This window comes from Strix aluco, chromosome 6 (genome assembly GCF_031877795.1).
Source record: "Strix aluco isolate bStrAlu1 chromosome 6, bStrAlu1.hap1, whole genome shotgun sequence".
Taxonomy (NCBI): domain Eukaryota; kingdom Metazoa; phylum Chordata; class Aves; order Strigiformes; family Strigidae; genus Strix; species Strix aluco.
In genome coordinates this window covers 4,986,746-5,011,292 of record NC_133936.1, presented here as the reverse complement: position 1 = coordinate 5,011,292, position 24,547 = coordinate 4,986,746, and the positions used below count along the sequence as shown (strand labels likewise).

General features: G+C 37.7%; 1 protein-coding gene across 17 annotated transcripts in view; it reads right to left on the bottom strand.

The window, feature by feature from the left end:
- GTDC1 (glycosyltransferase like domain containing 1) overlaps positions 1 to 24,547 on the bottom strand; it is a 213,391-nt gene that overhangs the window by 165,708 nt on the left and 23,136 nt on the right. For 14 of the 17 annotated variants that reach the window (XR_012623743.1, XR_012623742.1, XM_074828529.1 and 11 more), the window contains one exon: positions 20,318 to 20,507. The exons of the other annotated variants lie outside the window; for them this stretch is intronic. The gene's annotated coding sequence lies outside the window, so the exon portion shown is untranslated. The remainder of the gene's footprint in view (positions 1 to 20,317; positions 20,508 to 24,547) is intronic. 17 annotated transcript variants of the gene reach the window in all.

Below are 24,547 nucleotides of genomic sequence, written 5' to 3'. Positions count from 1 at the left end.
TTCTGAAAAACAGTGTTAATTTTAATTAACATGAGCCCATGTAACAAAATACAGACAAAAACATATTTTACCCAGATTGTACTTTCATTATTTCATTAATTTTTTTTTAAACTGAGTATGAGACAAAATTTTGGGTCCTCTATTAATATCACTCTTCATCTGGTTAGCTGACGAATTCCATCTTCAAAAGGAAAATCCACACTTCTTGAAACCATATGAATTGTTTCTCATATGACTGAATCCCCGATTTCCTCTTATCATTTATGTTTCTTAACATCTACTATTTTGTTTCCTATTCCTTCACTTTATTTTCTGATTATTTCACCTTCTTTTCTGCATTTACCTTAGCCCTACGTAATCTTTTTCATCTTTAAACTTTTTCAGTGACACAATGAAATCTAGAAAGGAGACTCACAGAGTATCTATCATCTACTACCTTGATGAGAGGTGTACCAAATTCTCCTGTCTCAAACTACCCTTTCTTCCAACTTTTTCCTACATATGGACAAGTCCACCCTGTCTCCTATCTGATAGGTCTACAACCTCACATGTTCTTCTCTTTCCCCATCATGCTTCATTCCTCATTAGAAAATCTCCAGTTTCAATAGTCCTTTCTTTTCTGTTCCAGAAGCAAAGCTTCATGGCTCCCTTGCCTTATTTTCCTTGCCTAATCTCCCGTCTCACTTCTCTGCCTGGCAATTCTTCCCCACTCAAACAGTCTAAAACACCTTTACAAACAATCTCTTTCTTCCTCCTCCATCTTACCACATCAAATCCAAAGTTTTCCTCTTCACCTCGGATTTTTTTTTTCCCCAGTTAAGACTCAAGGCTCATTTCATCCCGTTCTTCTCATTTTCATTAGGTTTGCTTCATACATCGCAACTTCCCATCAGGAAAAAGGAACAGCTTTTAACATATTGCCAAAGAGTCATCCATTTTTTGATCAATTCTACTCCATATGCTCTTTCCAGTCTCCCCAATCTTCTGTTCTTTTTCTACCCTTTCCAGCTCCTGCTCATAAATACTTTTGTCTACTAACACTCTTCTTCACCTATTCTGTACATACTCCTCTAAGCCTAATTTTATCAACCTCTGGTCTTCTACACTCCTTCTCATACCTTCTGTCCATGTCCTCTTCTGTGCACGCTACAAGTTGATACCTTGAACACATCTTACACATATCTATGAACCTCTCTATACCACTAGGAACCAGACTGTCCCACAGAGGTAAAACTACTTCAATAATGCTTTCAACCAGTCCAAGAAGCATACATCCAGCCTCATTTTTAAAAATGCTAAATTTTTTCTTTGTGAAGAGACTTGCTGAAAATGCTGCAATCCTCAAAATCAGCCAAAAAATTTTGTGTATTTTCACAGATCTAACAAATCTAGTCTATAAAAGTGGCAGCCTCCAACTCCACTGTTTTACAAACTAATCGTTATTGTTAATAACTGTTTCTGAATGGACATGTGCACCACTCAAGTTAAAGAACCAGGTACTAAAATACAAGTAGATTAAATAAAGGGTTTTTTTACAACAAAAATGTAACAATATTTTTGAAGTTATATGATTTTCTATGTCTTCTATTTTTCTTATTTTAGAATCAGCATGAAAAGTTAAATTAGGTCTTTTTTATAACCATACAAGTTAGCACATCTTGTTTGTACTGCTTGTTCTAATGAAGTGAGCCTACATTTGCCAACGTACAGTAAAAATAGGTAGCTTTGTTATTCATATACTCTCTGCAAGTGGCAACTCGCAGGCTTTGAAAACTGCTCACATCGTATGGAAGTTGCAACAAATGTTCAGTCACTGTCTTCTCTTTCAGCTCTCAAAATTACAGCTGGATTCTTCAAACATTACGTGTGGTTTCTTGCATTTCAAATCTTCTGAACTACTTGGATTGCAAGAAGCAAAAGTTCTGCCCACAGATACTTTCTTGCTCCCACTGACTTCATGGTACAGACAAGAAAGTATAGAATAGCAGTAAAAAGCTGCTTATTTCACCGCATACACCCGTCAGTGTATACAGCATCCCCCTGATCATACTTCAGCTGAGCAGGATCGTATCTGCTTCTCCAGCACAGAAACCCAGGTCTATTCCTTTTTCATCATTCCACAAAGGTGAAGTTTCAGAAGAACCTACTAAGCAAAATATTAATCACATATGCTTAGGAGTACGAAAAGCCAGCGTAAGGAAAATTATGGTTCTCCAACAGCATTTTCGTGTTTAGTTACCATCACAGTATTTAAATTCACGACTTCTACATTATTTCACAATGAGCATACTATCTAATGGGACTAAATAGATGCATCATTGGTTACTATTTCTTTCCATTTTGAGAAGACTTGCTGAAGCTCCCTCCATTTCTGCATGCGTAACAACGGTCACGAGTTTTTTATTTAACCTCTGCAGGCAAAAAAAGTTGCATTTTTTCCTTTCTAAAATTCACTAAGGTTACCCATTCCTTTGTATTCAGCTAGTGGTAGAAGAAATATCTGAAATCCTTTGAAAACTTCAGATATTCAGTACAGATCGATAAGTTTCATTATGAGAGGCCTCTCACAGCACATTAGTCTCACTCTCCATTTACTTCTTACAAACCCAATGTTTTGGCTTTCCTTTTGTTTTTTTTTAATGTTAGTGAATTTTTAGCTCCAAAGCCACGAATGGTGTGAGCCTTGCCTGCCACAGAAGCTGCCGCTAATGAGCAAGCACTCTCCAATGCTTAAAAACAGGTTGGGACCCAAAGAAAATCACCGAGTCTCCTACTCTCTTATTTTTTCCTCTTTAGATAGATCAACCCTATCTTCACTGAAAACAGTCACTTTTCCCAAATAGCTTCTTATGGTGAGACAACAGAAAATCAAATTGCTTCTGAAACTAATAATTAATTTTAAACTCTTCATTACACAAAAAAAACGTTTGCCTCCATAATAAATGCTTCACTTTGCAAGGACTGTAATAAATTACCCTCTTTGTGGCAGATGAAAATCCAGAGCAAGAATTGGTTTTGCTCTTCTAAAGCCCCTCACAGGGCAACATCAGACCAAAGTGTGAGCACAAGCTTCTCGGGCATCAGAGAAACACCGGGAACATCAGACGCTGAAACATGTGTAGGTGTATTAGCAGTCCTACCATCCATCTGTCAGAAATCTTCGATGTTCCTGCACATCACCCACTGGCAGAGCTGTCTGCCAAGCAAAAATATTATGAAATGTTCATTATATGCTCAAATCTCCCCCCCTTCCTGAGGAGGAAATGGAAAAACCTGTCCCTCCACGCTCACTTTCGTTACCAAGAAACAGTGAAAGACTTTCAAATTCACCCAGAAAGAAAACCTACCAAGAGACCAGGACTGTGAATTTAGATATATTTTAGCAAACTTTACTTACCAGGGGATATACTGACTTTTAGTTCACATATATCTCATTTTTTAAGGTACGTTAAAGACTGAGTTTACAATTAACTGAACAGACAGCGTACAAAAGGCTTTTAGAACTACACCATATGGTCGAGGGAAAGGAACAATCTGGACTATCCACATTTCAATCTGCAGGCTTGTCCACCTCTATAACACATTGTATTGCTGTAATAAAATATTAAGATAGAAATGTAAAAGTGAAAATAATCTATCTTTTGCACTACCAGGGAACAAGGCATCCTACAGTCTAGTGCATTTAATAAATATTTTAAGTTTTATGATTTTGGCATGCTGAATCAGATATAGTCAATAAAATTCCCAATTCATTTAAAACAGTATTTCCAGAAGGATATGGGTGGGTATTCATCTTATGCTTCAGGGAAATAAAAAATACCAGTTTACACAGGGTATACTGGCAGCAGTTTATGTAACAGATGACACATTCTTGGAAATCAAATAAAAGCAGAAAGAAAATACCCATTGTTGCTTAGTGAAGGACTAATCACATGGTCACAGCTGGAACCAGTGTAAATCATTCATTAATAAAATTCTGTTGTAGTAGTCACTTTTTTCTGCTTTTCAAATGCCAATAGAAAAAAAAAACCTCTTTCAATTCTTTGCAGAAAAGATACACTTCTAAGTATTTCATAGTAACTATTAAACTTACTAAGTCTTTGCAGAAAAAAAGATACCTACAATGAAGGCATTGTTGGTGCTAAGGAAGAATATAAATACATTTGTATTTTATACATAATCCCAGAATATACTCCAAGAAGATACTTGCTACACTTGTGAGGTACTGGCCTGACTTCTGATTGCACAGAATCCACATCTTGAGAAAAGTCAGCTGAAGTTTTTGCAGAGTACATTTTATGATGTAAAGGAACTTAAATGACAACCTTGTGAGTCATATCCCTCAACGTAAACTAGACAGTGGCATTGTAAAAGCAGACGCTACAGAAAAAGATCATCTAATACTCAAGTATTCCATAATTAAATACTCTGTTGGATACAGGTATCATAGGCTCGTGGCCAACTCTGCTTTGAGCAGGAGGTTGGACTAGATGGCCTCCAAAGATCCTTTCCAACCCAAATTATCCTATGATCCCCTATTTTTTCACACTATAGAGTTCTCCATTCTTGAGCTGTGACCCTTATTTTCTCTTTCACTTTAAAAAAAAAATATTTCAAGTTTTGTGTTTCATAGCCTCCAAGAGCAGGAAAAAAACCTCATACAAATCTATACGACTTTGCAGATAGCAAGTTATTAAATCACAAAAATCAGATCACCCTCTGCAATTATTCTGAAAGCAACCTCCTGCTATATCAATGCTGATATGTTGTTCTACTCACAATGCTACAGGATAAAAGGTCTGTTTTTCTTATCATTTCAGAGGAACTACTGAGAACAGAAAATATAAACTATACCATTTGATGCTTTAAACTGCAACAATATAAAGTAAATGGGAGAGTTTTCTCTCCAGTCCAAACAAAAAAAATCAAGATCACACCATTCCTCATCATTCAGTGCAAACACTGCAAGAACAGAGCATTTAAAATTGTCAAGAATTCCTTCAGTTGAAAGGTTTCGTTGAATTTAAAAGCTAAAAATATATTATCTCCCTCATTCTGTGCCTACTAGGCAGTCTGAGCAAAGACTTAAAGCACTCTGGGCTTGATAGGATATCTGGGTTTTATTGCCGAGCCTGCTGAGGACTTCTCAAACCTCTATCAAGCCGGGGACCCTTGAAACACGGTTGCGTAAGCCCTGTACAGCCAGTGGGAATGCTCAAGTGTAGAGTCCGAGACATGCTTACATTTTTGCATGATCAAAGGATCAATTGCTCTGTTCTTCAGTTTACTGTAGTTATTCCTACCTCACAGTGACATCCTCAGCAAAGACATATACTTTCTAAGAAACTGGTTAACATAAAAAAGACAACCTCAGTTTTCTAGTAATTAACTTCAAGCGGTATGAAATGACAGTTCAAAGCACCATCGCTGTTAATAGCATTACTTACATACAGGAGCAAATCACTACCTAAGAGAACTACAATATATAAATCAAGTACAACAATTTTGTCAAGTTCAGAAATGAAAGAGACCCCCAAATTTTCTGCTAACTTCTATTTTAGCAATTATCTGCGTATTCTTTGTCAGAACAGACAAGATCTGAAGGCAGGCATATGAATTGAGTATGTAAATGCTAAAAAAAAATCCGTAACTAAAGAAAAGCAACAGCAGACAGCATCAGCTGTCACACATGTATGGTCCATGATGCAGACAGGAAGCTTTTATGTAAGATACCATTTTCTCCTCTTCCTCTCTTCCAAAGAATAAAAACACTGCTTTTTTTGGTAACAGAAAAATGCAGCAAAGCAGATCCTGACTGGCCAGGATAACAGGTAGGTTGAATTCATGCTGTTTGGTGATGTGTTTCCACTTCAATAAAATTATTATTTTTCTTTATTTCTTTTTAAAATAAAAGCTGGAGGAGCATATCTGATCAGCGTATGACTTTAAAAGAACTTCTGTGAAAGAATTAGATAATATAATTGTCCATCTGATCAAAGGAGGCTGCCATTACGCCCAGGAAGAGGAGCCAGGCACCTCGCTCTTCCCCATCCCGGAGCCTGCCAGACATCCTGCTTTTCAGAAGTCTGTCCAAAGGGCTTTGAAACATAATGAAAACAGGCCTAGGAAGACTCCTCCATACGCTTCCCACAAAATATTTGATTTTCTTCTTCATTTGTCTGTTTCTGGATGAAATGTGAAGAAAAAAATACTTATAAATTTGTGGGGAAACAGGCGCATCAAATCAAATTCAGGCACATATCCCCCCGTCACACTTCACATCCCACACACTATATTCTTCTTGAAGCTACACCACGTACACCTGATGGGTATTGCTCTGGATTTTTTTTTTTTTAAATCTGCTGCTAACACCTTATAAAATGCATTGTTTCTTCGGACACTGGTATCAACAAAAGAGCCACGACTAAATGATTTTAACGGTTTCCAGGCCTAATTGCCATTATCTGGCAGTTCCCCTGCAGCCACACGAGGCCATCGTTCAGGCTACCTAAGAAACGATGGCTTCGGCTGGCAGCGCTGCCTCCACCAAGCAACACCACCAGCACCAGAAATGGGTCCCCACACGTACCTCTGCACTGTCCAGATGGGTGTGCAGTGACAATCGGGAAAGGCAAACAGCATAAAAATCAAACTTATGAAAATATAAGATTATTAAATCATTCTTCCTCACTGAAACTCCTATACCAAGTTCTAGGTAGCCTGGTTCTTTCAAGAAAAGTGTGACAGGGTAAAAAAAAAAAAAAAGCAGTATTTAGTCTAGCTAGACAACAAATGTGACAGATATAAGCTAATGTTAATGCTACAAAAGCTAAGATTTATCTTTACTAATCCCTCTCAATGAAAACAATAGGACAGAATTAAAAATGACAAATTTAAGATGAGGGAGCACATTTTGGGGAGGTAGGAAAAGGAGAGACAAGGAGACACATGAGGAGGGCTGCTACTCCTTCACTGAAAGTTGCAATTTATTTCAATCAGCTCTATCTAAATCAGTATAACAACTTTCTCATGTAGACAAGCATAAGGATTATTAATTTCAGTGGATATTACCTGAGTGTGCACAAGAAACAAAATCAGCCATTTAAACTTCTGGGCTGATTTACACTTTGAAGTCAGAAGTAGTAGTCATCTAAAGTGTCTCTACTGAAAGGTAACGAGCAAGTTAATTTATTTAGTTCAGCTCATTAAGGAATAAAAGTCCTCACCACAGTTACATAAACGAAAATAAAGTTATTCATAGAAAAGGAATAACTGTTTCCGAAACATGCTGTTCCTCTGCAGCAGAAAAAAAAACACCACAGAAAAAATGATGCTGCTGGATGAGAGAAAGAAAGGATAATAAAACTGCACCAAGAGTGAATTTCATACTCAAGTGAGGAGTTGATTAATATTTTTGACAGTAACAGAATAAAAAGCGGCTGGGCTTAACCTAATAGCTATTTTACAACCTAAATTTTATTAAACTGGTATTATATTTTGTAATTGTGTATTAAAATGTGTCCCACATTAGGCAGCAAATAGCTTTTAAGTAAACGTTTTGTTTTCTTTAGCAAGACAAATCTTCAACACCAACTGCAAGTACCAAAGCATTCTCTCAAATGTTTTGAGATTTCTTTTTTTCCTCCCATTTCACTCAAAATATGCAAACTTGGATGCCTACGACTAGCACATAAACCTGAATTATGGCATTTAAATCCATTCATTAAAAGCTAAGCACTCAAATGGTCTGAAAACAGAAGTTAAAGCAAGAGCAGCTACTCCCTCGACCAGGGCCAGCGAGCATTTGCTCCAAGGGTCAAACCCCCAGAGCTTGCGACTGAGGGTGACTGAAATGCAAGTCTAAATCTTGGGGTTTTAAGGTGACACATTGCTACTCTCCTCTTCCCCACCCCAGCCTGCAGCTCTGTGATTTTCCATGAGGTTGGTGAGGTTTCTTTGAAAAACCAAAACCAAGTGGCAAGCTCACGTGTCGGGTACAGGAGGGTGCTCTCAAAACGCTCACAGCGTCACTTTTCATCTTCTAAGACAGAAATTCATGTGATCTTTTAACAACTATTTATTTCACACCAAACCAGATATCTCCCTAAAGCCTACCAATACAGCCTGCAGGCATATTTCTTAAATAAAAGTACTGAATCCTTGTATACTTAAAATTTGCATAGCAAAGGGATGAATCAACTATCACAGAAGTAGTAACACTGTGCAGCAACTGCTCACCTCTTGCAGAAGAAAAAAAATCCCTGTTTATCGGGTTTGGGTGGGACTTTACACCAAGTGCCCTGCTTCATGTTTCACAATTGTGAAATATCATTTTCTTGCAGAACTATGACAAGCACAACTGCTGTTCAAGCTATTCAGTGCACCAGCTATGTTCATGCAATTTATATTTTGCACATGTAGACCATAGCACCTCTTCACTTGTAGATTTTATTTCTGCTTAAAGGTTAATGAGATTGTACACCACCAATTCAACTAAATGAGTAAAACAATTACTCTGTTGGAATATTTCAGATAATTTCTTGTATTATCTTTGCATCTACATTAAACAACACATCAATACTTTTTTTTTTTTTTAAATATGAGGTGTTACATCAGGATGGCATCTGACAGAATTACATCAGTCTGTTGCCCTGGCTGTGTTTAAGTGCTCAGAAAATAAGTAGTTATATTTGAAAAGAGGAAATGAAGCCCCCCCAAAATTCAGACATGAATTCTGCACGTTTAGAGCACAAGAGTAATTTTATTTTACCTAAAGAACCAGACACTAGAAACAGCTAAGTAGCAGAGGGAAGTGCAACAAGAAAGCTCCTGTTCACATGCTCATTTGAGAAGTATTTAAGGTGAAATTAACTCTTTTTGCACTAATGGTTCACAATTAAAGTTTTTCAAAAACTACTAGAGGGGATGTACTGAAAAACTGTGATAGAGGCTATCAACTCATGATACAGTATCTCTTGTGATCTAAAAAAATTCTTATCTGCTACACAGCAGAACATAAGCTAAATGCCAGTTGGCTTAAAATATTGTAAGAAAAGGCTGTTTTCCAGAAAGGCACATGGCTGAAATGGAGCTGCTTGTAATCAAAGTGCTCAAGTCTTTGATTACAGGAGCTGTATTTTAAAAATTACACAGGGCCTGCTTCTGGCAGCCTCCCTCAAGCAAAGAGCTGTACCTACCCACACATGAGCTCTCAGGACTGGGCACACGTGGAATACTGTAAATTCTTATCTAATATATAACACATGATGAATGTACACGTTCAAAACATGATGCAGCTTTACATTTACTCCCTATACGAAGCTGCCGGCACTGTCCCATGCAAGCAATGGTGCGATGTAATCTCCTAAACGGTGTCATGACAACTAATGTAATTATACCGAAATAGTATTAGCTATATTTATATTGGGGGTAGTCTTACCACAGTGCTTAAAGACCTGTTCTGCTGCTCAGGAATTAACCATATCTCCTCGGCCCTGTAACAATGTAATTAGTCATTCTGACATTTTGCCTTCTGCGGTGACTAACAAACTCCTCCCAATCATATAATTCAGTGGTGATAGCTCAGATTTAAATTATATGGTTCAGGTAATATATACTCACATGATCTCATTTTTTCCTAGTATCGTATTTTAATTCACTGAAACAAACAAGAGGAATTGTGTTAGGTGTTTCCTCCCACCCCCAAATGGAAATTTATTTTTTTCCTAAGCACAAATCAAACATGATAACTCAAGGAGCTTCAATAGTAAGATTTCATCTTAACATGTTCCAGTTAAAAAAGAAAATAAACTTTTACTCCCATCCCCACAGATTCAGCTAATACAAGGCCACCCTCCAGCTCACCACATCCCCACTGGTCAGTGAGCCTTTGGCACAGAGGGGCTCTGCACAAACTCATTTTTTACGATATCTTTTGCCATATTTTTTACCAGTTTTTCCATATTTACAGGCACATGCAATGAAACACTGAGACTTCTTCAATAACAAAATGATTAAACTCTCAGGAGTCAACATGCATGTGCTCTAATATACATAGTACAATTTAACCAAAAATATATCTATTGTGTATAACCTTGCAATTATTATTTAAATTTATTTAAATTTTAAAATTAATTTATTTAAAATTTTATTTAAATCACATAGTTTTTACAACTGCAGTTTTAGGAAACACAGCACCGGCACCCACTGTACCACAGAATGCCAAAGAAAGTCGATTCTAGTCAAATATTTTCTTTTGACTGAAGTGCAAATCGCATGATCTGAATGCGTATGAACTAATTAGCAAAGCAGGTATTCATAAGCTCTCACTCTGCAGGCTACCTAACAACAGATACTTCACTACTTTTAATGACCATCATCCCAGAAGCGTGACAGAAGCAACCGAATCACATTCGGCCAACAAAATATGAAGATATTTTCAGAGATGTTCTTACTCTTTATTATTGATACTGAAGTGGAAGTTCGCACTTAAAATGTTTTGAAGAATTACCCTTACTTTTGTGTTGAAATCACTGGAGGTATGATTATCCCTTCGGACTAAATGCCCTCATCAAAACATCTTATAGGTACATTAAAAATTGAATGGGCATAAACAACTCCAGCTTGAAGCTTGACTTGGTATCACAGTGATCTCTGCAATTCATAAACATCAGCACTTGGGCTAGTTTGCATGGGAATACATACAACTAATTATTATCTTTTACTTAAGGGCACGTATGGTGTGCTCTACAGGTACTGGCACTGCTTTTTGCCTAATGTATTGCCTCTTGAAGTCTTTCAATGTAACAACTTGCTGATATACTCTAAAGCATTTCTAGTGTTACCAAACTGCTTTATATTCAAAGAGAACACACTGCAACTTCTGGAAGATGCTGCTAAGAAGCAGTAGTTACAAAACTGTATGTGACTTGCAAATAGTAATTTCATATTGCTAAGACATATATTACCTTGTTACTTAGCAGTTTTTTGACAAAAACATTGATGCTTTATAAAACAAAAAGAAATGTGAAAGTATATTTTTATGGAAACTACTTCATTTTGCAGTATTATTGAAACTTCTACCTTAATGACTGATTTAAAAGCAAAATTAATTTACAATTTCACAGCTATGTCTTTTTGTATTGATGGCGTTAAAAAAGCAGGTCTTTTGGGGCAGGGTGGGAGAATGTTAGAGGACACAGAGCTGCCTGGTATTTTCCCTAAAAACATTTTGTAATACTAAAGTACATAGAATACATTCTGGTTAAAACTATAATAGTAAATACTAATACTGCTTGATTGATGGTAAGTAGTTTTTCTCTGATGTATGACTAAAAACATGAAATGAAGTAGTGAACCCAGATTGCTTCTGCCAATAGTCAAACCTACAAGAAAAGGGGAGAAAGTACTACATGATGATTTAAGGGAGCCAATGGCTTCTCTAAATTGTGCTCCCCAAGAATTGACCCAGTGGTTGAGGTATAACACACCTCGATTGCAACGTCTTGTGCCACCTTCCTCTCACTGCTGCTGTTGTGTTAACTCTTCTATAGCTGAAAAATCCCTAGATGCCAGAAGTCAGTTTAAAGTGAACTTTATATTGATGGAACAGCCTAAAGAAGACCTAAACTGAGCTGAGAATCTGAGCTAACAATAACTTAAGGCTCCTTCACTCCTAAACATGAAACACCAAGAGGTTCCAAAACTTTTAGAAAAATGACAACTGAAACATGCAAAACCATGCTGCCATGGCTACAGCCAGCAAAAGAAATAAAGGTTACCATTAGCCTGTTATTCAGAGACTGTAGAGAGAATTTTAAAATAGGTGAAGTATAATTACCCAAACTAGAAGACACTTAAGGTCAATTACCCAACTACAACAGAGAAGAAAAGAAGCTTAGCGACCACCAAAAGTCAACCAACCTTGAAGCGAGAGAGCAAAACTTGCCCCTAAGACACTACTGGGGAGAGAACACCACCCACCAGCACAACCAGTGCAGCTCCTAGAGCAGCTCTCCATACTCGCCTCCAGATTCTTTCATCACGATTTTTGACTAGTTGACACCAAGTTTTGAGGTGCATTAGCCATAAACTTTAGAGAATCTCAGTCCTGACTTTGGTTCACAAAATGCTTACAGTGCATCTTCTCACTAAATTTAGTCATTCCAAAAAGATGCTAAGAAACCTGTTACAATAATCAAGGCTGGGTTCAGTGACACTCTCGGCTATACTTCGGGTTCTTACCATTTTACTTCAAATCAAAATTTGGCCCACTAAACCTAACTCAATATTTTTGCACCCAGAATTGCAAACATTTCTTTCATTTCTTCATGTAAGTGATTGGTATGATTGGTAAGAAGTAGTTTCAATATTACAAATAATGAGGCAGCACAAATTCTAGCAAATGAAAACTTCCTGAGCAAAACTAACAGCTTCTTCAAACACTATTCGTAATGTTTTGTTATTAACCGTTTCCTCACTAAATTACTTTTCTTTTTAAAATTTAGATTCACAGATATGCCAGGCTGCTAAATAAAACAGCAATTCAAAGACTGAAGACATTTTACACGTGGTTTACAGCTAATGAATTTTGAAAGTTGAAAGAAAACATTGCAAAGAAGTTAGTTAAAAACAGTAGTGAGATTCTCTAAATAGATTCAACTCTTCAAAAGAAAATCAGTCACTGCGTGCAGCTTTAAAGCCGTTCTTTCAAGTGAGGATTGAACTAAACCTTTACTTCGCAAAATGACACTAAATAAAAAACAGTACTAAAAGATGCAAGTGTAAAAACAATACTAATCATCTCCAAAATACCCTTTTTTTGGTACAAGAAGCTCTACTGGTTCCATCAGCACCGCCTGCATGAGCAGGTTGGAGGCCTTACTCATTTAAATTGCGTTTCTGTCACTTGACTACATGTGCTCATAGGAAGATGAATAGGACAACCCCATCTTCGTCATGGGGAAATCTTTGTGAAGGATAGCAATATTAAGCAGATGAGTGGCTCACATTTACCTTAATGTCAGTCACGTGTATAAAGTTATGCACAAGACTAAGCCAAAACACCGTTTCTCATTATGTGGCACAATAAGGCTTTCATATGTTGTTATCTTTGATGCTGCAATGACGTTTTTCTATTTATTCCTTGATGTAACATGAAGTCCAGAAACAAAATATCCTCTTAATTCACGGACTGATAGTCACTGGCACACTACTTACACGCAGACGCATGGCTGTTTACATTCATTGCAGAGATCCAACCATTAGGATCTTCCCCCATTCCCAGAACGTCCAGGGCTTCAGATTTCTCCCAAAGACCTAATAATGTAGGCTCTTGCAAAGAACCCAAAATGAATGTCTCCATTTAAAGTGAAGCAGAGTTGAACATAAATCAGTAAGAGTAGCATGTATTGTTAAAACTTACTGGCAGCTAACACTAGGGTCCTTTCAAACACCAGAAGAAAGCTGTAAGCATAGTGAGTAGCATCATCTGAGCTAGCTTAATCTAGCTAGCAGAGATAAAACACCAAAATCAGAAGAAAGCTTTAGCAACCAAGATAAACATTTTCTAAGAATGCGCGGTATGTAATTACATTGCTGCCATATGCAAATCCAGTGTCGCTGCATCTGCAGCACTGCTGGTACCCGCAATACCTAAACTGATTCAGTATAGGTATGTTTAGCATATCTTTAAAACAACACACCTTCTGCTTCGTGTCTGAAGACCTATCCTTTGATTTGCTGAAACGTGAATATAAAAAAGCAGGAATCCTTACAAAGAAATGATAATAGCTAGCTGCTTTGATACCTATGGCAACATGACTAAAAACAAGCAATTCAAAGAAGCAACTAAATCAGTTTAAAGTTATGAAGTTATGAGCTGCTTTTTTTTTTGTGGTCTTTAACTTATCTGCAAGGCTCTTTCATCCAATTTTTGTAAAGAAGTGTAAGTAGCCATTCTGAATTGATTATTACAACTTTCGGATGAGTGACACTTGACTGCAGAAGTAAAGGGATGTCAGTCTCCTTTGTTTTCATTTTCAAAGAAGGAACTCAAAAAATACTCTTCTCCCTCCATGCTCTTCTTCTATTCAAAAAAGAGAATTAAAGATTGCGGTTTGGGCCCATGGTCTTGGACTCTGCTCTCCCTCCGCAATGACTACAGACATACAAATACTTAATCTGGTAGTTTAGACAAATCGTTCAACTGTCTGGAAAATGCAAGCTGAACATGGAGTCCTGTTTTACTAAAATTAGGTCATATTCCTGCACACAGGATGTCTGCAGGATTTGGTCCAGTCACCTGTAGTCTATATTCTTCCAATGCATTAGAAGTTACCAAAGGAACATATGGCTCTTCTTTCCTGCAGCAATTCAAGTTCAAGAAATTCAAGGATGCAGGCATTCACTCAATATTTTTCTTTTTTCTCAAACTTATGTTTGGATCCCAGCAATTCATCTAGTGCCATAAAATGTTTATGGTTTCAACTTGTATGGAAAATCCAGCAGCCTACAGAGATCGAAGGGCCATTCTTACTGTCAAAACTGTAAGCTTCACAATGATAACTTCATTTTCATTACAGTTTCACAAAAGATATAGAAATACATAACTCTTTTAGTTGCCAATAACCTTACAGAATAAAAACATGCAACACCAACCAGTAAGTGCTGACCACAGAACACACAATTAGCTTTTGTCAAATGCTTTTAGAATGGTGCACTTATGCATTTTTAAGACTATAATTAAATTGCCAAAAATGTATAATATGACACAAAATGCAGTTTTTCTGCATAAAAAGTTTTTTAAAAACTTTATCTTCTTCCAGTACAAAAATAAAAGCATATTTTAAGTCATTATTATCTCTTTAGGCTTCCCTCCTAGGTGCAGGGAGGGATTTTAGTTTCCATTCTAAACTGAGATGAACCAACTGGCCTGGCAAGCTCGTTCAATACTTCAAAGCTATCACACTGCAAGTCCAGGTTTTATTGCAAAACTTTTACACCCCAGTTTAGCCAGGGTCAAGAGTTCTGCACAGGCTGTATATGTCTACCCTCAAGAATGATACTACTTCAGTTCTTCACTCTCATCACTTAAATAAATTATATTGATAGGTTATTTAGGGATTTGGGTGAGTACGTGGTGCCTGGAAAGCTATCTAGTGAGTCCTCTGACCTCATTAAAATCTGGATATTTGCTGTAAGCAAACAAAGCCACTGTTTTAAGTTGCAGGCTTTCATTTTCAGCTGCTGTTTCATGAACGAAAGAGCAAAACAAGCTTCTCCCTGATCAGTGAGAATGTTGCTTCCTACAGATCTGCACCCCTATTACAGGATCTCTACACCAGTAAAAGTTATCCCTTAAGTGAAGGGATAGGTGAGATTTTTAAATTGTTTATAACTGTGTTACTATACACATCTCAGACATGCTTAGAATTGCTCTTCTATGTGTTATTCATGAAAAATTGAAAACCAAAACCAACAACAAAAAAACCCCATCAACAAATAGCAACAAAGTAGTACAAAATACAACCGAAAATTGGTATTTTAAGATTTACTTCTGCAAAAGCTATTCTGGCTACACCAGGGTCCTACCAAGATGTTGGCTCAGATGAACTGGCAGCACACTTGCAGGATCTAGCCAGTACCTATGCAGCTGTTGTTTCCTAGCAAGTATCTGAGTAACTACTGCTGGTTTGTCTCATTAAAAAAAAAAAAAAAAAAAGATACTGTTAAAGTATCCTGAAACAGTGAGTTAATGAGATTACATACTGGAAATCACCTAAAAATAATTAACTGTTTACCAGAATCCTGTGAAATTTCCAGTAGGTAATATTCAAATTCAAGTCATCAGGAAAAAGAACAGAAAAAGAACATATCAGCCTATGTATAAACATATATGAGTACATACAAAGCACCAATTCATGTTCTGCAATTGCCTTTCCTTCTGCATGGGAAAAGCCCATGCTACACCTCTCTGAAAAAACACAGCAATCTTCCCCCACACCTCAGCCACCTCCAGACCAAAGTGCAGCATGACATTTGATACGCACGCTTTCGACCCGCGCTTTGCAAGCGTGTGGTAAAGTCCTTTTTAAAGATGATGTGAATTACAGGTATGCAGATGGAAGTGCTAGAAGGGGTTCTAGTTTCAGTCTCTGAAGTGTACCTTCATGGCAGTAACCACATGATTCAAAACTGTCTGTACATTTCAACACAGGATATCATTTTGCTTTGCACTAAGACATATTCCTCAGATTTTAAAGCACTACATTTTCATAATTTAGCAAAAAAACCCAAGCTTCTAGCAATAACATCCTAAATGAGCAAAGGAAGACTTTGGAATTTTTCCTGGTTTTAAATTAAGCTTTATCATTTTAAGCCTCCAATAATCTCAAAAAATTCTTACTTCATCAGCTAGGCTTCCATTAGGTTTTTACTTGTGAAAAGTGGCCTTGTTAAAGATGAAATACATTCAATTTAAAACATAGTTGCATGTCCTTTGTGAAAAGGGCAACTGACCACACAAGAAAAATGTACGAAGTCACAAAGAACTGCCTTCAAACAATAAAAATGCATCAGAGACAGTGCACAGATGCACCCCACAACCCAGCTGATGAGCACTCCAGCTTCACCCCAGCTTTTCCAGAGGGGATGAGGACAAGCTGAACGCTCAGAAGGTGCAGTGGGAAGGGCTTGCATAGGAGAGGGGTAGTTGGGAGAAGTCCACAGGAAAAGACAGTCCTTGGAAGCATTCGTCCTTCTAGACCTGAGTAACCAAGAACACCACTGTCACCTTCAGAATTCTGCAACCTGCACGCTGTCTTACATTTTTACTAGCACCAGAGTGCAGCAAAGGAGCCAACAGCTGAGACACTCTAAATTTTCTTTTACACTCAACAACGACACTTGCATATCAAAGCCTACATGTGGAAATCACTAACATTTATGGAGCCACTTAACTACAACCTGAAGTTTGAAACGAGTTACAGATGGACAGGTTGGGCTTACCTACGCAGTGTACGCCCGACGCAAATAAATGAGAAACTCAGTTCACCTCTGAGAGTGGCACTGGTGGTCTCCATCTAATCATCACCCCATGTGCCCTCGGACTCACTTTGTGTGTGCTAGCAGTATTTCAGTGTGTCCCTCCCCTATACCCTACACCATATGAAGTTGAGCATGATGATAGTATTTTAGAAAAAAACACCTAAGTTACTTGGAGCCACATTTTCAAAAGGAGAAGCTGAAAGTCCCATGGAGTTACAGTGAGACTTGGGTACCTAAATGTTTAAATCATTTCTGAAAATGACAGTTCAGCAAAGACTCTCAAAAAGTTTTGAAAATATTATCCTGTATAATGTCAATCATAGTTCTGTCTTCACAACATACACAAGTTTTACAGTTCATGGTAAAAAAAATACACAATGTGTAATACTTGTGTGAACTAGCATTTCTTTTTTTTTCCCCTATCACATCAAGTTCACTCACTTGGGGATTGCATTGGAGGTGAGAGAGATGCTGTTCTTCCTACGTGAGGCTGTTTCTCCCCAGCTACCTCTCCTCTCCCACCTGCTGACACATACCAGAAGACAACATTACTTTAAGTTTATGGGACTTTCTTCTCTGCCCAACTCACAAGGCTACTGTGGGCCCTGCTCGTCTGTGCAAGCAGCAGCCTCAGAGACATTACAGGTCTTTAGTGTCTAGCAAAGCCCTCCTGATTGAGACAGCATCGTGGTGGTTGTAAGTGATTTGTGGAAGAAGGGAAGGGCCTGGAGTTTATTGTTTACTCCGGTATCTCAAATTTAATTAAATCTGAAACATGGCAGAATTTAGGACACTGACAAATTGAACATTAATCATAAATGAATTCATAACTTAAACATATATAGTACCTTGGCATTTGATTTCATGTGAATAAGTCTGTTATTTCCTGTAATAAGTTATAATTTATGTTTTCAACCCCTTTCTCCAATCTCATGTATATCATCTGCCTGTAAGAGATGCACCTACGTGCCCAGGCTATGGACATAATACCTTCTGCAACCATCGCGGACAGTGATACCACCCACACTGCAGATACCATAGTACATGAAAGCTTCTCTTCAGTGCTTCCACTCTGGCAATACCTAAAGCAAGACACACTACTTAAGAACTAGGCTTTCCAAAACCTCTACTTTATCAACAACTCTTTCATATGGCTTTGCTATCTCACTGGCTGCCACTGAAAGCAATCGAATTAGGCAAGTCTTTCCTACATTACACTCAGAATGACATACCATTAATTGATTGCACCCCACAAAATTTTAAAATACAAAAAACGTTGTTCTTATACAATTTACTCACTCCCTAAAGACTCCTGACAACTCAACTGATAGTTTTAGAATATACCTTTTTATTATTAAAGAGACTGAACGAAGAATGATATGAGAAAGGCCACATGTTTACGATAAAAGCAGCTGAAAACCAGCTTAACAAGACACTTTTTAAAATTTATAAATAAAAGTTCCCTGAAAAACCTAGGTGCTAGGAAGAAAAATAACTACTGTAAGGAAATGGCAAGATAAGAGAGGAAAAAAGTATCACAAGCATCAAACAAGGCAATAAAAACTTCATTAGAATAAACGCACTGTAAAAGTCCGAACAATCTCCATGCTATGGAGACCTCTGATAATGGCACTATGACATACAATTACAGTGCCAGCACAGTTCTGATTCCTCAGAGTCGAATATTCAATCAAGTAGGACACCAGAAGAAACGTGTGTCAATATAAGCAACACAATCTAAGAAATACTTGAATTCTCTGCTGTCTTCTTTGAGCTTACACAGAAGCCCTTCCCTCACTGCAGCCCGTAATACTGTCTTTTTGCTATTTGACCACGTATTTTAGTTTAACACATAGGAGCTTAAAACCTTTAATTCTGTCAAATTTAGTACAGAGTTGCCTCATGAGTTCAGAAGGTACTGGAAAAGAAAGGGGAAAGGAGAAGGAACGGTGCTGACACACACTATGTCGCACCAGTTTGTGCCTTAAATGGACCAGGATTAAAGCAGTTTTACATGCACAGAAACTATAATGATGAAGTATGAAGCCTTCCCTTAGAGACACAATCCCAGATGGTTTAAATGTTAAGGATATTGGGGAGGGGGGATGCCTCCCTTAAAATACTGACTGATATGTCCACTATGTGCAAAATTCACAGAAAAGGGATCATATTTTCATTTTGGTTTTAGTGCACAAGTGTGTTTTACACTTGAAGATACAACCAAATTTATTAATTCTCAGTGTGAGGAAAACTAATTTTCCCCACCAAAAGTATAAAGTACAGTCTCAATTCACTGTTGACTACCTTTAGTTTGAACAGCGGAATTCCATATATTTTGATTTTTGGGGGGAGAAGGTGGGGTGGTAAATAGGAAATACATATCTGAATAGCCAAACATTTTTGGTCACCTCTTCCTATTTCATTGTAGGGGCCACCCGTCTCTTAGGTCTGTCACTCATGTACAGCCATATGAAGCTGGTCTACTTGAATTACAAGTACAGCACAATTGTTAACAGACATACCTCATTCATGATCTTAACATTTCCCACCTCTGCTGCAACCATGTGAATACAGGTTTTGATTAAAAAGGAGAAAAAGAGAAGTCAGCAAGCATGTTGCTAATCTTGCCTTGAAGGAAAAATTCCTTTGATTTCCAAAACCTGTAACCTTATCAGACTTACCATGCACTGGAAGCACAATGTGAGCTGTACCATCATTTCAGGGCAAGCACAGTAAAAATCATTAGTAGACATCTATTAACACCAAGAACTTCATACCCATCGAGCTGGGCACAAAAGGCAATCACATCTCCTTTTCTTTATGGGGCCAGTTAGTGCCACTACGCAACCAAGGCAGATGTGGAAAGGTAGTCCCCAGATTGCACACACTGAAGTCCTTATTGTAGAGTCCATCTGCTCAAACAAGCATCACATGGAGAAAGGAGAAAAGCTGTTTAATTTGATCCATTAATGACCTTCTGAAAGGCAGCACCTTCACAAACAATTAAGAGTACCATCCCACAAAGTGCTGGATGAAGCTGAACTAATGAATTTGCTCTGGAATTGATGATACTCTGCATGGACACTGTAACGCCCAAGGAGAGGCAAGATACTGCAAGAGCAAGGAGCCCAGGACCCCGACCCTACATTGAATTATTGGCCATGAGCCACTTAACTCCTGTGTCTTGTGTTTTCTGTCTGTTCAGTAGGGAACTACACACTTTCCCTTTTTCATCTAAGAAACACGTCATATTTATCAGAAGCATTATTACCTGCATCCAAAACTGGGAGCAGTAAAATACCAGGCTGTGCTGTTTTAGATGTCTTCAACAAAGAAGTCTGGGAATCTTGTCTATGGATCTCAGTGGTGAGCAGTACTTTTTCCCATCCATTCTATCTGCTTCAGGCCAATGGACAGATGATAAAGTGCAATTTTTCCCAACTGTAATAGCGTTCTTAAATCTGAATAGAGTTGGGGGGAGAAAAGAAAAAAGGATATGAGCTCATCTGGTGTAACTTCCCAACTGTTTTAGGCTAAGAAGTTTCAGCAAAATACTACCCAAATAGTATATCACCCAAATAATAATCCCGAATACTTTCCTTAGTCTATTAATGTCTGCAAAAAAAGACTACATACACTTGAGCTAAAGACAAAAGACAGGGGAGTCCCCAATCACCTATGCCCACTGATCATCAAGAGTAGGCAGGTTCATTTACTTCACACTTGATGAAATCCTGTAGTGGAGGAGCAAGGTGAGCCTTGCCTTCTCTCCCCCAAGACCCTATCGACCTGCCTTGCCATTAAAGGTCCTCTCTACAGGAGATGGCCACCACTATCACTCTTCAACATGTCAGGGAAACACCCCACCCCACCAGAACTCAAGACAATATACTCACGGCAGTCTTGCATTGCTGTGTAAGTTAGTGTCAAGATTTTACATGTTGGTCTACTTCATGGTCTCTTTTGTATATGCAAAGACTGCACTAGCCCTTTTGACATGGCCTTATAGTCACCACAGATAATCACACCTCCAAGCCCTACCCTGAGTCACAGAATCAGGGGGTTGATGAGGTTGGAGGTGACCTCCAGAGACTGACTAGTCCAAACCCTCTGCTCAAACCAGGATCAACCACAGCAGGTTCCCCAGGACCATGTTGAGTTCTGAGTATCTCCACAGACGGAGACTCCACAGCCCCTCTGGCCAACTTCTCCCAGAGGTTGACCACTCACAGTGAAGAACTACTTCCCGTGTTTAAACAGAATTTCCTGTATTTCAGTTTGTGCCCCTGAGTCTACTTATCTCAAGGCTAAACTGTCCCAGCTCTCCCTACCTCTCCTTGTATTATGCCCATACTCTCAAAATGGGGTTTCCCAACCTAATTTTTCTGCACCAACTACAGTTTTACTGTATTTTGATGACTGAACTACATGACTAACTGTGAATATCTCTCTCCAGTATTCTTTGCACCACCTGAAAAATAAAGCAGCAAAAATTAAATGACCAACGAAACTGATGATTAAGTGTAACTGGGCCACAAACACACTGAAGATCCACTAGATGTAGGTCTTACTCATCTTGTTAAAAGTTACACTTTAAGCAACAGGACATTTTTAATCTTTTCTGTGTCTCAGCTACATATAATCCAAGTTTTTATATCAAAATATTGTATTGCAATGATTTAATGCTTTAAAAGAAATTAGTTTAATATAGCAATATAGGCCAGACACACAATCCTATTAAAAAAATACATCAGCTTTGTCTCACAAAGCCTTCTATCACGAAACCATAGTGACTGGCATTAATTACTCTTTTTTTTTTTTAGCCTTTAAGCTTCACTGACGGAAGTCCAAGTTAACCTTGACTTTACTTTGTCCTGGGCTAAATCTACTGTGACATCCTTTTTGCCCTTTTAAATACAGAAACTTTTTGGAAGTCTTCCAGTACTTTGAAATAAACACATTTACAAGATATGCAACAATTAACATGAGTGGTCCTAGAGGCTCCTGAGACAGTTCTTGAGTCCCTGTGATGTGATGTCCAGATCTGTTTATATAATTTTTTCATTTAATAGTTAATTTCAGAAATCACTCCTCTACCATCTTTAAGCAAAGTGGGTGTGAACTTTCTACCCCAAACAAAAAATGATATGGGAAAGGAGAAAACACTGTAATAAAGTGTGCAAAGAGCAAAATTACATTAAAAAAAGGCAAAAAATACATTAAAACAGTACAAGTTTATGCTTAACAGTGTCTAAGAGAACGAGCTGACTTTTTATGAGACACACTGAAAGTGACCATTTCACCCTGTAGATGGTTGCCTTGGAGCCAGAGGACTAGCTGCATTAGATACAAAGATGACAAGATTGTGGTGTTTATGCACCTAAAAGCTGGTAGCTGTCCACTTCTTGACTGCAAGTTAGATTACATATTTCTACTTATTTCTCAAAATGACAAGGTTTAATACTTTTTAACTTCAGTCCTCCCAAAAGAACTTAAAGTTCTCAACAGCAATGAATCTGTCAGAGTTTCCAATCCAAGCTTTCAAAGAAATAGGGTAGTAATAGGATGATAGGATATTCTTCAAAACATAAATTCAAACTGGCAAAGTCTGAGGTCTTTTACTACTGAATAGTAAGGACATTAGTTGAAATAGCTCCTGAATCACCTGCAATTATCTTCGAAAGCTCGTGGAAGTCAGAAAAGCTCCCAAAGACAAACAAAACTTATTTCAAAAGAGAAAAAAAATGGAGAAATAAGAATTACAGACAAGTAATTCTTACTTCCATACCAACAGGTTACCAAAACAAGCAATTAAATGATCTATTTGTACCCACCTAGAGGACTGGCCAGTCAAGATTTATCAAGGGGGGGAAAAAAAAAAAGTCCTATCAAACTAATCTTAATTTTCCTCTTTGACAAGAAATGCATCTTGACTGCAGTGAGGTATTTCACAAAACATTTTAGAAAATAAAAAAGAGGAAATATGAGGTTGTATTGCTAAAATACAGGACAATCACAAGATGCAAAACTGCACTGTAGGAGTAAGTACCAGCAGTTTGCTGTGAGAATGGCAGAACACTGGAAACAGGCAGGAATCTGTCCTCAGTCTAGTATGCTTCAGTATTTTCACTGATGGCTTGCAGAGTATACACTTGAAAATCTTAGCAAGTAACACTGAGCTCTGGGAGGTGTTGCAAGCAAATACTAGAATTTTAATATATCTTCAACTGAAGTGCCACTTTTGATTGAGAGCTTGAACCCTAAGAAAAGTTTAGCAATTAAATTCCAAATTATATTATTTTACTAATTTTTTTCAGGTATATTTAAGTAAGTCAGGAATGATTCAAACAAGTTTCATCCTACCTGAAAACAAGAGATGAACGATTCTCAGGATCCCTTCCAGATCAAATTTCTACAAGAGTAGTATGATCTACACTAAAACAATGAAAATGGAATGGAGAAAAATGCATGAAAAGATGCTTCCACATTAGTGAAGCAGCACAGAGGTCCCAGCACTGCAGAGGCACAGATGACCTCACAGATGTCCTGCTAATCTTGACCAGTTCTGTGTAGTTCTGACTCTAGTTTTTCCATGCTGAACCTCAATGCGGAATAGAAGAATTCAGAAGTAATTCCGAGTAAAGTCTACATCACAGTCCTAATTCCCTGTGCAGGCTGTTCTGCAAAGAGACATTGCTCGGCACAGTGTTTTTAAAAACACAAGCATCTCAAAGTTATCAGGGAGGTAGTCAAATTGTACTATGTATACACTGTGGCTCTTCGGTTAGCCAATTAGCAGAAACATTAAGCCTCCAAACTTTTAACATTTTTAGATGTAAAAATTTTTTCTTTATATATATATATATATCATGATTTTAAGGAATACAACTAAGCGGAGCACTACTGTAATCTTCTAGTTTTATTTTTGCTAGTTTTTAGTGTCAAAACATTTAAACAATGAATTCTTTATTTGAAGATGACTAATTATAATGTGTTCCATTTGGGGAACAAAAATTCAATATCCTAGTATCAATTAAGCAAAATGCACTCTCCTAGTTTAAGATTAAAAACTAAAATGCAGCCAAAAGAAGTTTCTTCCTCGTGTCTGTCAGATCACAGAAGCATCCAATCCAACAGGATAAGGTTGCCAGAAAACCCTAAGACTTTCAAAAAGATATTATTTCGTCTATGTGGCTTCGCTCCGAAGCTGAACCAGAAATGACATCCGAGCTTAGGATAGTAAGCCTTTTTGCCAATGAATTTCTTGTAAAGTCAACAATTATAATTTATTCTGATCCTTTGTGTCACCATATTAGTAGTTATTTTTCAGCAATCCCAGAGCAGCAACAAATAATGCCATAGAAGAGGACTGATATAATTACAGGCTGAAAAAGATAGGCCAGCACCCTTACACTCAAAACTACCCTCTGTGGCTCCTTCATACCCCATATGTTGCTAATAAAACTGTTTGAATCATACCTATGAGACAGTTTTACTGATA